This window comes from Coenobita brevimanus, chromosome 77 (assembly GCF_032717465.1).
Source record: "Coenobita brevimanus isolate Jiangsu-jjx chromosome 77, ASM3271746v2, whole genome shotgun sequence".
Classification (NCBI taxonomy): Eukaryota; Metazoa; Arthropoda; class Malacostraca; order Decapoda; family Coenobitidae; genus Coenobita; species Coenobita brevimanus.
In genome coordinates, this window is record NC_137030.1 from 2,329,963 (window position 1) to 2,343,958 (window position 13,996).

Sequence of the window (13,996 nt, forward strand, 5' to 3'; positions counted from 1 at the left end):
CCTAGGGATTTTCATATCAACTGTTGTGAGAGCCCTGTTTACGACATACTATAAACACAGGCACGTGAGATAGAAGCTTGTCCCGAAAGCGAGATATTGCGTTTCGGTGTTGAAATATGAAGTATATTTTGTATGTTGATTTTGATATTTACGGATAAACGACGATACATTATGAGTGTATTCGCCACCTAGCCTGCCCTGGCACCATCTTCGCCTAGCAAAACGCTCCAGGTGAGTATATAGGGACATTAGAGCTAAGTAACTGAGTACCTGGGTGACCAAACTGATCATGTGCGGTTTGTTTTCGTCTGATAGATGTGGGCCACCTCTGTAGGAACAAAGCCACTCATGGAGGTTAAATATTGTCCTGACTGCATTAAATAGGATCAGCTTTAGCTCGGAGGTACGACTGAATATCCTTGGTTACTCTTTGTATCAGCCCACCAGTTTGAATAGGCTGTCGGTACACCTCTAGCCTAAGCCGAAAACGAATTCGGTATCTTTGTCATAAGTAGACCTACTAGAGAATGTTGGCGAGAGTTGGAAGGGAAGGGGAGGGTGAGACCAAGGAATATTTTTTTTCCTTTGGTTCATAATGCCTGTCCCCCCTCCTTTTTTTGCATTTTCTCAAAAAAATATGGATTTTTAAACAATCTCCATTACTCATAGTTTGCCTTTTTTTTGTCTGATGGTTTTTCTTGTGGTTTTAATTATTTTGAGGCTTTATTGAAACTGCCGTATTTTGCCAGTTTCTTCATCGCCACCACAGCAAAGGATTTCAGACAAAAATAAGGGTATTAGTTAAAGGGTCAGGGCATCACCTTTTTTTTTTTTTTGTCTACCAGTGCCCTTGAAGATTTTTTGTTTTATAGTTTGTATTTTAAATTTTTGGCTTGTGTCATCGTTTGTTTTAGCGTATATATATAATGACTCTTTTGTAAAAATTGTCCTTTGTTTAAAAGTGCAATTCCTAATACACCAAAAGCAGATGGTTGCATTTTGGATGCTCTAATTTAACTTCTTGTGGTAATTGATCCTAACCAAGCCTAATTTATCCTAATTTGATCTCATTTATCCTAATCTAACCTAATTTATCATAACCTAACCAAATTTAACATATCCTAACCTAAATTATCCAAATCTAACAATTTATCCTAATCTCGTTTTTTTTTTTTTCCTTAATTTTTCAAGGCTCCAACATGCTTGCATGCATTGCTCTTGGTCATCCAATGGCAGCTCTCCATGATGCTTAATCTCTAGCAGCCTCCTTATTCAGTCCCTTATCCCTGATGTCATGCTCAGTGACCTCATCCCAGGCCTTTTTCAGTCTGCCTCATGCAATCCTATCCCTAACATTAACACTTCTCATTTTTTACACTCAGTTATCATCCCCCATCCTCTCCACATGCCCAGACCACCCCAATCTACCTCTCCTCCTCACAACACTAATACACTCCAGTCCCATCCTGTCTCTCAACTCTTCCATCATAGACCTACCCCCCCCCCCAGGGCCTTGCACTCAGGGACACTCTGCACTTGCACCTAATAATTTTCATTTCTGTACGTTTGAGCCTGCGAATATCCTCTTCCTCTACTGCCCAGGTTTCACTATCACATAGCATTACCGTACACTCCTAACACATGCTGCATACAGAGATCCTGTAGCACACAGGGAGAGTCCTCTCAGTGTCAGAGGAGGCAACAACTTCCAGAACTTCTTCCATGCACTCCTCACTCGAGCCACAGAGCTACCTCCAGCCCCACCTCCAGTACATAACATGTCTCCCAAATCACAAAACTCTTCCACACATTCAAGAGACTCACCAGCAAGTTCAGTTCTTTCATGCCAGACAGACTGCACATGCTCTCCCTAACACACCACACACACGTGAAATCAGCATTTTCTCGCAGTCAGTCTCTAATACCACCACATCCCTTATGCACCCACTTATCACAGACACTGCATCAGATGGAATTACTTCCCATGCCCTTGTGGCAAATTGTGCATGGCCACTCTCCCTCTTCTTTGACAGTACTGCTACCTCCAGTGTTGCGGTGTCCTAAATCTGCTCGTCATTGCAGTAAAATTTTCTTTTGCGATATTAGGGGACTTCACTCTAACATCAGCTCTGTTCAAAATTTCCTCCAGTTTGAATCCCCTGATCTGCTATTTTTGACAGAGATGCAAGTAAGTTCCACCTCTGATTTAACTAGATTTAATTTTCCTGGTTATATGATGATTCAAAATTTCAGACCCAAAGGAGGCGTATGTTGCCTTGCTAAATCAGAAATTGCCCTGGAGATAACTAAATTTAATTGTCCTTATTTTGACTGTTCCATATACAAATTAAATTCTTTTGGTAAAATTAAGTATTTCTGTTGTGTTTATCGTTCCCCTAATGACCCTCCAGAGCTGCGTTTATTTGACTCTCTGTCATCACAACTAAGTGTCCTCAACATTAATACTGCATCAGAAATTAATGTTGTGGGTGATTTTAATGTCCATAATGTTGAATGGCTCACTTATTCAGCCAGAACTGATGACTCTGGTCTTGAATTTGTGCTATTTGCAGACTCATTTAATCTCACCCAGTTAGTCAGTCAACCCACCCGTGTACCAGACAACCCCGATAAAAATCCCCACCTATTGGACTTGTTTCTGACAACCAATTCAGATAATTATAATGTCGAAGTGAAGGGCCCTCTCGGATTCTCTGATCATTGTCTGATTCAAGCCACCAGTTTAACACCTACCACACCCTCCTGCTCTGAACCTGTCATGGTGACTAAATGGCACTATGACAGGGCAGACTGGGAGGGACTCCATAATTTTTTCATGGATGTTCCTTGGACCTCCTTTTTCTCCTAAGATGCAAATTCCACATTGGGCTACATACAGGATTTCATTAAAGTCGGCATTGAAACATTCATTCCCCGTCATAGTTACAGAAAAAGATGTAATTCTCCTAAATGGTTTGACCACAGTTGTGCTAGAGTAACGGAACATAAAATGATAGCCTATAACACTTATACAAGGACCAAAACCAAAGAAGCCTTTAACTATTATAAAAATATCAGAAACCATGCCAAAACTATTATCAGTCTTTCTAAATCAAACTTTCTACATAGACAGGCTAACAAACTACTAAACAACCCAAAGATAACAAAATATTCTGCTCAACCCATAATTCATTCAAAACTAACTTCACTACCACCACTTCTGTTCCACCTTTACAGTCCCCCAATGGAAATCTAGTTCACTTTCATCTTAAATGTCGAGACCAACTGCCCTGCCCCAGGCTTCTATGCTCCTCATGGGGCAATGTAGGATTGGATGCCGGATGGATGGATGGACCCATGTGGAAAAGCCAAACTTCTTGTTGACATTTTTTCAACAAACTCAACCCTAAATACAGAAAATCACAATATTCCTGTACTTGATTTTGATTCCCCTCAAATACCTCCTTTCATGATTCACACTAGACACGTACAAGCTGTATGACAGAATCTCTCAGCAGACAAAGCTACTGGTCCAGATGAAGTTCCTTCAATAGTACTTAAAAATTGTTCCTCAGTGTTGGCTCCTGTATTGGCAAAATTTTTCCACTTATGCATCCGTACCTCAATTTTTCCAGCTGCTTGGAAAGAAGCAAATATCCATCCTGTTCCTAAAAAGGGGGCAACTTCTGATCCATCAAACTATAGACCAATTGCAATAACTTCCGTTCTCGGTAAAATTTTTGAGACACTAATTAACAAACACATAGTCAAGCATCTAGAAATCGATAAAGTGATCAGTGATCGGCAGTATGGATTTAGACAGGAACGTTCAACTGTAGATATTCTTTGCCTTCTTACCCATCAGATTAACAGAACAATAGACCAACATGGTAAAACACACACAGTAGCACTTGATATATCAAAAACATTTGACAGAATATGGCACCAGGCCTTATTGTCTAAGATGTCACACTATGGCCTTGCATCACTGGTTCCTCTAATTTCTTCTTACCTTCATAATAGAAAAATACAGGTCATGGTAGATGGAATTTATTCTCAGTTTCATTCCATAGATGCTTGCGTACCTCAGGGATCAGTTTTGGCGCCAACCCTCTTTCTCATTCATAGAAATGCTCTATCTGTCACCCACAACCCAATACACTCTTATGCTTATGACTTGACCCTTCATAGTTCTTTCACATTTAGTACCTCCTTTACACAATGTGATATAAATTCCCAAATAAACACAGCAATTTCTCTAAACCAGGACCTTTCTAAAATTAATCAATGGGGACAAACACATCTGGTCTCATTTAATGCTCAGAAAACTAAATACATTAATTTCTCCAACAGAAAGAATCCCTCAGACTCTCACATAATTTTAAATTATTTCAATATTCCCTTATCCACTACAATTGATATCCTAGGTGTTACTCTAAACCCCAACCTAAGCTGGACAGCTTATGTTAAATCCCTTGCTAAAAATGTTTCCAAAAAATTGGGACTTACGCACAGAGTTCGTGAGTTCTTCACTGATGAGCAGATGGCCACAATATACAAAAGTCTTGTGCGTTCTCAGATCGAATACTGTTCACTACTGTGGAGTGGATGTGGAGTGGTTGCATTGAGGCAGTTGGACAAAATTCAAAATAAAGCCATTATCAGTAGATAGAGATGTTGTTTCTTTAGCATTATTTTATCGATATTTTTACCGTAAGTGCTCTGACGAACTGGCTTCAATTGTGCCTCCCCTTCACATTTTCTCCTGAAATACTCGGGCAGCTGGGATCGCCAATGAACTTACACTTTCTCCTCCGCAATGCAGAACCTCTGCTTATCACAATTCATTTATCCCCAGAACTACTACTTTCTGGAATTCATTTCCTGGGAGTGGTTTCCCACAAACATTTAATCCACTTCAATTTAAATCCAGTTGTTATAAATATTTTATGAATGGAGGATGCCTTTAGGCACATGGACTTATTTTTTTTTTCCTTGTTTTTCCTTCCTCCATTCATTATCTATTTAGAAAAAAAAGAATCTACATTTACTCTTAAGCACTTGCACCCCATACCATCTCTCTACTTCCTAAATCTTTGCTCCACTTCCCTTTCCTTCTCTGCAATCAACACCAAATCATCAGCATACAACATCTCCCTCAGGAGTCCATTTCTGAAGTCATGTGAGAGGGCCTCAAGTACTGTGATAAACAACAAGGAGCTTAAGACTGACCCCTGATGCACACCAACATTCACGGAAAACTACCTATCTATCTATCTGTTGCCAGATGTCATAATCCCGTAAGGGGTGGCTATTTGACTTTGAGTTATATGTTTTACGGGGAGGGGCACTGTGGTCCTTCCAATTTATCCAGATCGTTTGGGCGTTGTCCCTCACGGGACTTCCCCTACGTGCGACGTTGCCACAGTTTCTACTGGGCCAATTATCGGATTAGAGACAAGGGTTAACCCTCACTCCCAGCTCTCTCTCTCTCTGCATATAAAATCTACAGTTTATGGTGATTTATTTCTATAAAAAGTCTATACGGTTTTATGAATTATTATAGTTTGTTCTGGTGACTTTTGTGTAATGCAGGCTTGATTGAAGGAAGAGCAAATTCGTCTGACTGTTACTTCACTCACGTTGGTGGCCTTTGCTGTTCGAGCAACAGCTTTTGAGGGATCAATTATAGGTCCCCTGTTTGCCTTCTCTTCTAAAAAATACTTATTTACGCTGTAAATAAGTTCTTTTTCTCGACTGTGGAGCAGACGAGGGCGAGTAGTAAGGGTAGGAGCTTATCTTTTAATGGCGGTCAGAGAAAGTGACCTGCGGATTGACACCTGACCTACCCTCACTGACTCACCTACAAGCGCGACAACGTTGGAAAGCAACGGTGCCAAGTGTTGAGGTATTTATAAAAAGTCATTGTTATTATTAAAAACAATAGGCATTTTCTTACACTATATAGCCATATTAGAGAATTGTGTATATATATATATATATATATATATATATATATATATATATACACTGTAAATAAATTTCATTTAGAAGTAGTAAATAGCTGACATGAGACAAAGAGGTGTGTTTTGGTACAGATTCGGCAGCGTCGCTCAAAGGGAAACTTCCATGAGGGACAGTGCCCAAACGATCTGGATAAATTGGAAGGACCATAACCCTCCACCAACCCACTTGTTGACACATAGGGAGCACGTATGGTTTGGTTATATGGTTACCATCCAGCATTGTAAATGGTTTCTTGGCTTACAGGAAACCATTTGGTTTGTCACTCAATGTAAAGCCACCTGTAATGGAAAGAAAAGCAATTAGAAGTGACAGGAAAGATGGGAAAAATAGGAAGAGAGGAGAGCAGGCACAGAAAAAGAATGATAAAGGCTAAGGAAGAAGTAGGCAGCACCACATCAAGTGAGTGGATGATGGTCCTCACCACCTACCTCCGCGGAAAACACATCGCTCAAATCTCCATTCATCCTTACCGGGGTACAAGCACCCACATAGGCTACATAGCCATAACCACTCACATCAGCCACTTCTTGATCTCAAGCTTTTTCATTGCCCGCCTCACCATCTCTCTAGGGACTCTGTCAAGGCCTTCTCGAAATCAACAAAAACAAAGTACAGGTCCCATTTCTTTTCTGTATATTTTTCCTGAAGCTGTTGAACATTGAATATGGCATCAGTTGTCCCTTTGCCTGACATAAACCCAAACTGCATCTCATCAGTATTCACTCTTTCTTTAATCATACCTTCTAGAACTCTCTCCATTACCTTCATCATCTGGTCCAAAAGCTTTATGCCTCAATATTTTCCCCTTTCCAGGGCATCACCCTTCCCCTTGTACACATTTACAGTTACACTCTTCAGTCTCTACACTGTGCTTCAGCCAGTCATATGGGACAACACACTTATATATACCATAATCGTGTTTATCAAGTCAGTGATTAACCCCACTCCTTTATCTCCTGAGGCCTTCAACATTTCAGCTGTCGACCCAGACACACCTGCTGCCTTTCCCACCTGCATCCTGCCTATTGTCCTGCTCAGGGTAGTGGCATCAATCAAAGGCCAATGGCCTAACACTGCATCTGCAGGCTCCAAACCTTCCCTGTCACAATCGAATTCATCACTCAGCAACTGGTTGTAATGCTCTTTCCTGGCGTCTTCAGTATCCTCACTGTTCACCACTACCTTTCCTTCATTATTCTTTCCACACTGCTCACTTATGGTATCCCTACAGTATTCTCCGTGTTCATCTGATTTGCCACCTTAAGTATCATATTCATCTTTCCACACTATTTAGGTTGTCAAGTAGAAGTCTGTGAGACTCAGACTTTGCCCTGTAAGCCTATTTTCTAGCCCTACAGTTGGCAGCCAAGTATTCTCTTTGTTACCACTCTTTTTCCATTCCTGGAAAAGACTTCTTTTCTCATTAACTTTAGCTTCTACACCCTCATCCCATCACCAAGTTACTTTATGTCTCTGGGGGGCCCCTCATCCATCCACACACTGAATCAGTAACTCTGAAGAGGTTGTTCGTGAGGGCTCTTACACTGTTCATTAACACTTCTGTCAGCATCTTCCTATTAAGCCACCACTTTGCTGGTCTCGCTGTAGAAGGCATCCCTTGCTGCTAGGTGTTTCAGTCTAATCTAATTTATCCTAGCCTAGCCTAATTTATCATAACCTAACCTAATTTAACTTTACCTGACCTCAGATTGGCTATCTTGGAACCAGTTTGTCACACACCTATCCTCATCTATGTTAATTCATCCCAACCCATCATAATGTATCAAAACCTAACTTAATTTCATTTATTGTAATATAACCAAACCTCATTTATAATAATCTAACCTAGCATCACTTATATCCTAACCTAACCTAACTTCTTATAACCCAACCTAACCTCCCATTTCACTTATATCCTAACCTAACCTAACCTCTCATAACCTAACCTAACCTAACCTCTCGTTACCTAAACTAACAACCTTTCATAACTTAAACTAACCTAACCCAATTTCACATAACCTAAACTAACCAAACCTACCCTAATCTCAGGTCTCCTGGTCAAACCTAAGTTCACCAAACCTAACCTATTGTGGAGAATATAACGTCATGATTTGTAATAGTAGCCTTGGCAAACTCCTATTCTCAAATTTCAGATCTACCACATTGATTCTGTTGTAAAAAAGAAATGGAAAGCACATGCAGAAAGACCAAGAAATGTGATTAAAAATAAGATTGTATGTGTAGTTTCAAATGCCATAAAGTAATAGTATCCAATCTTACAAGACTGACTGGTTTTGAAATCGAGAAAAGCTCTTAAAAACAAAAGAGTATCATAAGTGTAGTTTCAAACACCATAAAGTAAGAGTTTCCAATCTTACGAGACTGACTGGTTTTTGACTCAAGAAAAGCTCTTAAAAATTAAAGAGTATCAAAATGTACTGTAGTTTCAGATGCCATAACGTTGAGTACAGGCTGGTTCTGTTATACAAGAAACCCATGATAGGAGAAAGGGCAATTTAGACCTAAGTTCAGTGAGGCCAGCAGGGTCAGTTAACATAACCCTATTTTTTCCCGTACATTATGTATTCTGTTTTACGAATTTTGCCATATTATTATTTTGTTTGGTGGTGGATGGGGGTGCCCATCATCCACACACTCAGTGTAGAGATGTCATATGATCTCTACACTGAATGACAAGCCAAATGGTTTCCTGTACCCAGGAAACCATTTACAATGCTTGGTGGTAACCATATAACCGGGGTTTCTGGCAGGGTTAAGTGTCCCCCAGATTCCCCTATCCAGAATCACCTAATCAGGGCTGTCGTTTCAGAGAGCCTCGGAAGGCCCAATACCAGCCCAGGGACCCAACCAAATGGGCAGATTTGCATGGCCATGTGGAATGTGAGAGATGTGAATGAGGAGAGCAAGAGGGTGGAAGTGGTGTGTGTTCAAGAGTGCAAGATATGCCGTGATGGCATTGTGTGAAACAAAGATGAAAGGGTGTGAAGTGGAGGAGTGGGAGGGTGTGAAATGTGTAAGATCGGGAATGAATGGGTGAGGAAGATGCGAGGAAGGAGTTGCTTTGTTGATGAATGAGGTGTGGCAGGGTAGAATGAGAAACTATGTATGCTTCAGCTCGAGGTGTATGTATGTCAAGTTCAAGTTTGAGAAGGTGATAGTGGCAGTGATTGTAGCATATGCATTGTGTGAGGACAGGTGTGAGAGAGAGAAAGACAGGTTTTGGGATGAGGTGGCTGAAGGAGTGGGAGAAACTCCCAGGAGCTATAAAGTGATTGTAATGGGGGACATGAATGGAAGAGTAGGCACTGGTCCTGAGGATAACATAGTGGGTTGTTATGGAGTACCAGAAGAAAATGATAATGGGAAGCGACTAAGGATATGTGTCAGGAGAGGAGGGTGTGCATTTGTAACTTGTATTTCAAACACAATGATGCACATAGATATACATGATACTGTATTGAGGGAACGGGGATCGTGTTGAAAGAAGCCTGATTGATTACATGAGAGGTCGATGATGGGAATGGTTGCTGATACGAGGGCCGTGAGAGGACGATGTGAAGGTCTGTCAGATCATGTGAGCGTGGTATGCAAGATGAAGCTGAGAGGAGTGAGGTGGATCAGGAGAGAGAGGAGCAGTCAGGGAGAAAGACCGAAAGTTGAGATGGTGAAGATCAAAGAAATGGCAGATAATTACAGGACCAAAGTAGAGGAGGAGTTAGAATCAGTGAATTGGAATGAAATGGATCTGGACAGTCTGTGAAATGCATATAGGGATTGCTTAGTTAGGATTGCTAAAGCGGTGTGTGGTGTGGCAAGAGTAACAACAAAGAAGAAAGGTACGGCATGGTGGGATGAAGAGGTTAAGAGAGCGGTGGAGAAAAAGAGAAAGAAGTGGCAAAAGTGGTTACAGGAAAGGGGTTAAGTTGAAATAAGAACTGAATATATTGAGAGCAAGACGCATATAAAGAGACTAATGACGAGGAAAAAGGAGGAGGTAAATGATCATCTAGGAAGAAAAATGAATGCAAATTACTTTGAAAATAGGAAGTTATTCTGGGAAGCGGTGTGGAAATGTAGAAGTAAAAGTGGAAAGAAATGTGATGGTGTGAAGGAGGTAGGCGGTAGATTATTAACTCATGGGGATGAAGTAAGGACTAGCTGGAAAGAATATTTTGAAAGCCTGATGAATGGGAATAGAGAGAGCAGAGCGGCTGTAAACAGGATTGGTTTTGGGGGTGTGCAGAGAAAGAATGCAGTGCCGGGAGATGTGACACTCACACAGGTGAAGAGTGCTGTGAAGCAGCTGAGAAATGGGAAAACAGCTGGGGTTGTTGAGGTTTATGCAGAAATGCATAAGTGTAGTGGAGAGAATGGAGTGAAGTGCTTATTGGAGATACGTAAGAAGGCATGGATGAGTGAAACTGTGCCTGCAGAATGGAAAAAGGCTGTGATTGTAACCCAGTACAAAAATAAAGGTGAGTGAAGTGAGTGCAAGAATTGTCGTGGCATAAATTTATTGAGTGTGGTAGGGAAGGTATATGGAAGAATTATTATAGAGAAAGTAAGAGAGATATCAGAAGTCCTAGTGAGTGATGAACAGGGTGGCTTTAGGAATGGCAGAGGATGTGTGGATCAAATATTTGCAGTGAGACAGATAGTAGAGAAGGCTTGTGAGAAAAGCCATAAGTTGTTTATGGCATTCATGGATCTGGAAAAAGCATATTACAAAGCTGACAGAGAAGGATTGTGGAAAGTTTTGTGCATGTACGATGTAGATGGTAAGCTGCTAGGTGCCGTCAAGAGCTTTTGTGGTGATAGTGAAGCATGTGTAAGGGTTAATGGGCATCTAAGTGAATGGTTCACGATCATTGTGGGCATGCGACAAGGTTAGGTAATGTCCCCATGGCTGTTCAATATATATATGTGGATGGGGTGATGAGAGAAGTAAAAATACCAGTAATGGAGAGAGGGATGGAGTTGGTAATGAATGGTGATGGATGGAATATCTCAAATTTGTTGTATGCTGATGATGCAGTACTGCTTGCAAGTACTGTACCAGACAAGAACTTGGTAGGCTAGTGCAGAGTTTTGCTGAGGTTTGTGAGTGTCGTGCCTTGAGAGTAAATGTAGGAAAGAGTAAAGTGATGGTTATTGAGAGAGAAGGTGACTCCCAGTGTGGTGTTACAGTGAATGGAGAGAGACTGGAATTGGTGAGAGAGTTCAAATACCTTTGCAAAAGAAGTGGAAAGCAGAGTGACACAAGGAAGGAAGGTAGCAGGTGCAATGAAGGCCTTGATAAGAAACAGAGGCTTGAATGTTGCAGCTTCACGAGATTTACATGAGGGAGCGTTAGTGCCAACGGATGTGAGACTATGGTGTGGCATGAAAATGAAAAGTCAAGAGTAAGAACAGTGGAGATGGGACTGCAGAGGAATGTATGTGGGGTACAGAGGGTGGATAGGATACGAAATAATGTGATTCGTGAAAGATGTGGAGTGAGGAAGTCTGTGGACACCAGAATCGAGAGAGTGTACTGAGATGGTATGGTCATGTGGAGAGAATGGATAACAATAGAGTGGTGAAAATGGTATGTCTGAGCAAATTTGAAGGAGGGAGGAGGTGAGGTAGGCCAAGAAGGTGGAGAGATATGGTGGATGAGTGTGTGAGAAAGAGAGGTTTGGAAGTTGGTGAGGCGAGGGAACTGACAAGAGACCGAGCTGGCTGGATGAATGTTGTGAGGAGAAGTGAATAGTCAGGGATTTGGCACCCCTATTTAACGTGGCAGCGTCCGGATTGACTCAATCGGATATGCTTATGTGAAGCTACAGATTGTGGTGAATGTTTTTGGCATATCCGATAGAGCCAGGACTCCAGGAGCTTAAATGATGAATGAATGGAAGCATGGCCCATTGGATATAGCAGATTTGGGCTGTCTGGACATTGCTACTCCTCACCCTGCCCCAGGATGGGAAAGGATGTACGGATGATGATGATGATGATTATTATTACTGTATTATTTTTTATTTAATCCATTATATGAGTATCCATTATCTAAGGAGTCCTCCAATCACCCAGTGATACATGAGGGCTCTTAAAAAAAACAACCTTTCGTGCTTTTTTGACACAGGTTGCGTCCAAGTGAAATCCAGTCACTCACACTTTATCGATGCAGGTTGTATCCAACCCTATAGGTTGCTGTATTTTTTTGCCACGATTTTTGGTTGTGTCATTCAACTTTCTCCCGTGCCCTTATTTATAACTGTACTGTTATGAAATTGCTACATGTTACAAATGAAGAAATGATCTTCCTAATGAACACAAAAAAAAAAAAAGAAAAGAAAATAGAAATATTACTATATTTTATCATTCACTCATTTATTCAATGCTGATTTCTCACAGATATATAAACATTTTGTCAGTGCTAGTTGAAAGTTTTAGAACATTCATCAAGCATTGATGAAGTGTATATATATCTCTAAAAAATCGGCGTTGAATAAATGGTTGAACGAAAAAATACAGTATTGTAATTTATTTTTTCTTTTTTTTCATCTTTCATTAGGAAGATCATTTATTCATCTATAACATGTAGTAATTTTATAACAATACAGTTACAAATAAGGGCAGGGGAATGAAATGATTGGAAACATTTTACAATGTTGAGCCAGCCACTATTAGAGCAGCCGGGTGTGATCAAAGACCGTAAGGTATTTCTGTTCCATGCGCCATAAAAATCTTTTTAATAGAGCTAGAAGTGTTATTTTTTTTATGAAAGTCATTGCAAATAAATGCTCTACATTTTTATCTCAACAAATATTGATGAGAATATGTGAGTGAATGATAAAATATAGTAGTTTATTTTCCTTTTTTTTTTTTCCATACATTAGGAAGATCATTTATTCATTTATAACATGTAGGAATTTCATAACAACACATTATAAATAAGGGCAGGGGAGAAAGTTGGACGGAAACATTTCCGATGTCGCACACATCGCTGAGTGAGGGGTGTGTGGCATGTAAGGCCTGGGCCAGCCGGCTGGCCATGGTGGTCATGCAGTACTCGGAAACGTGGACGCAGGTTGCATGGAAAGAATTCGAGAGGGTTTAACATATCTCACTCATATAATGGGACCCACCTGTATACAGTCTTACCATATGAGACTGAGTGGGTTTGGAATCATAATTCTGACATCATCACAACATTGGCAAGAGTGGGAAGCAAGCATTTGAAATGGTTCCAATAATTTATTTTAAATATACAGTAAGACCTCACTATAATGGACTAATTGGAGCCAAACCATTCCGAAAAATGCGAATTTCCAATAAAAGCGACATCCGGACTTTCCCCTGCTATTCCGGACTTATTCCGATACATCAGACATTTGTCCAGGTTGCTTGAACGGTTTTTAAACTGTTTTGAATACCATTATGGTACTGTAATGTGTTATAACTTCACTACATTAACCCGTTGAGATTCTTATAACTATTTTGTTCGTCATTTCAAATCCAACCTCAGAGATTCTGATGACAGTTTTCTTTGTCAATTTACGAAACTTTTGTAAAATATTCACCATAAATTGTATTTACTCATCATAACAGAGGCTCGAGCATGATGTCACAGAATGGTTGCTCATTGCGTGGTGGTACTGCACAGCTGGTCAGACTCATGGCTTTGTTTCTGTATATTCTCGGTGAGTATTTTTCTGCAGCAAGGTATAAAATTTTTGGTTTTTGCCTAACTTCAACTCATCGCTTTGACTTTTTATTTTCCTTGTTTTCCTTTTATGAACATACTATGATAAAGTACAACTATTCAACTTCAAAATAACACCACAACCAGCATCCTGTCATAAAAAGTATATTTACACTGATCGATCAAAGAAAAACCGTGAAGCGAATATGCGGCTGAGACTAAAATAAAATTGTGCATCTCTTTCCTTTCGCTTTACTG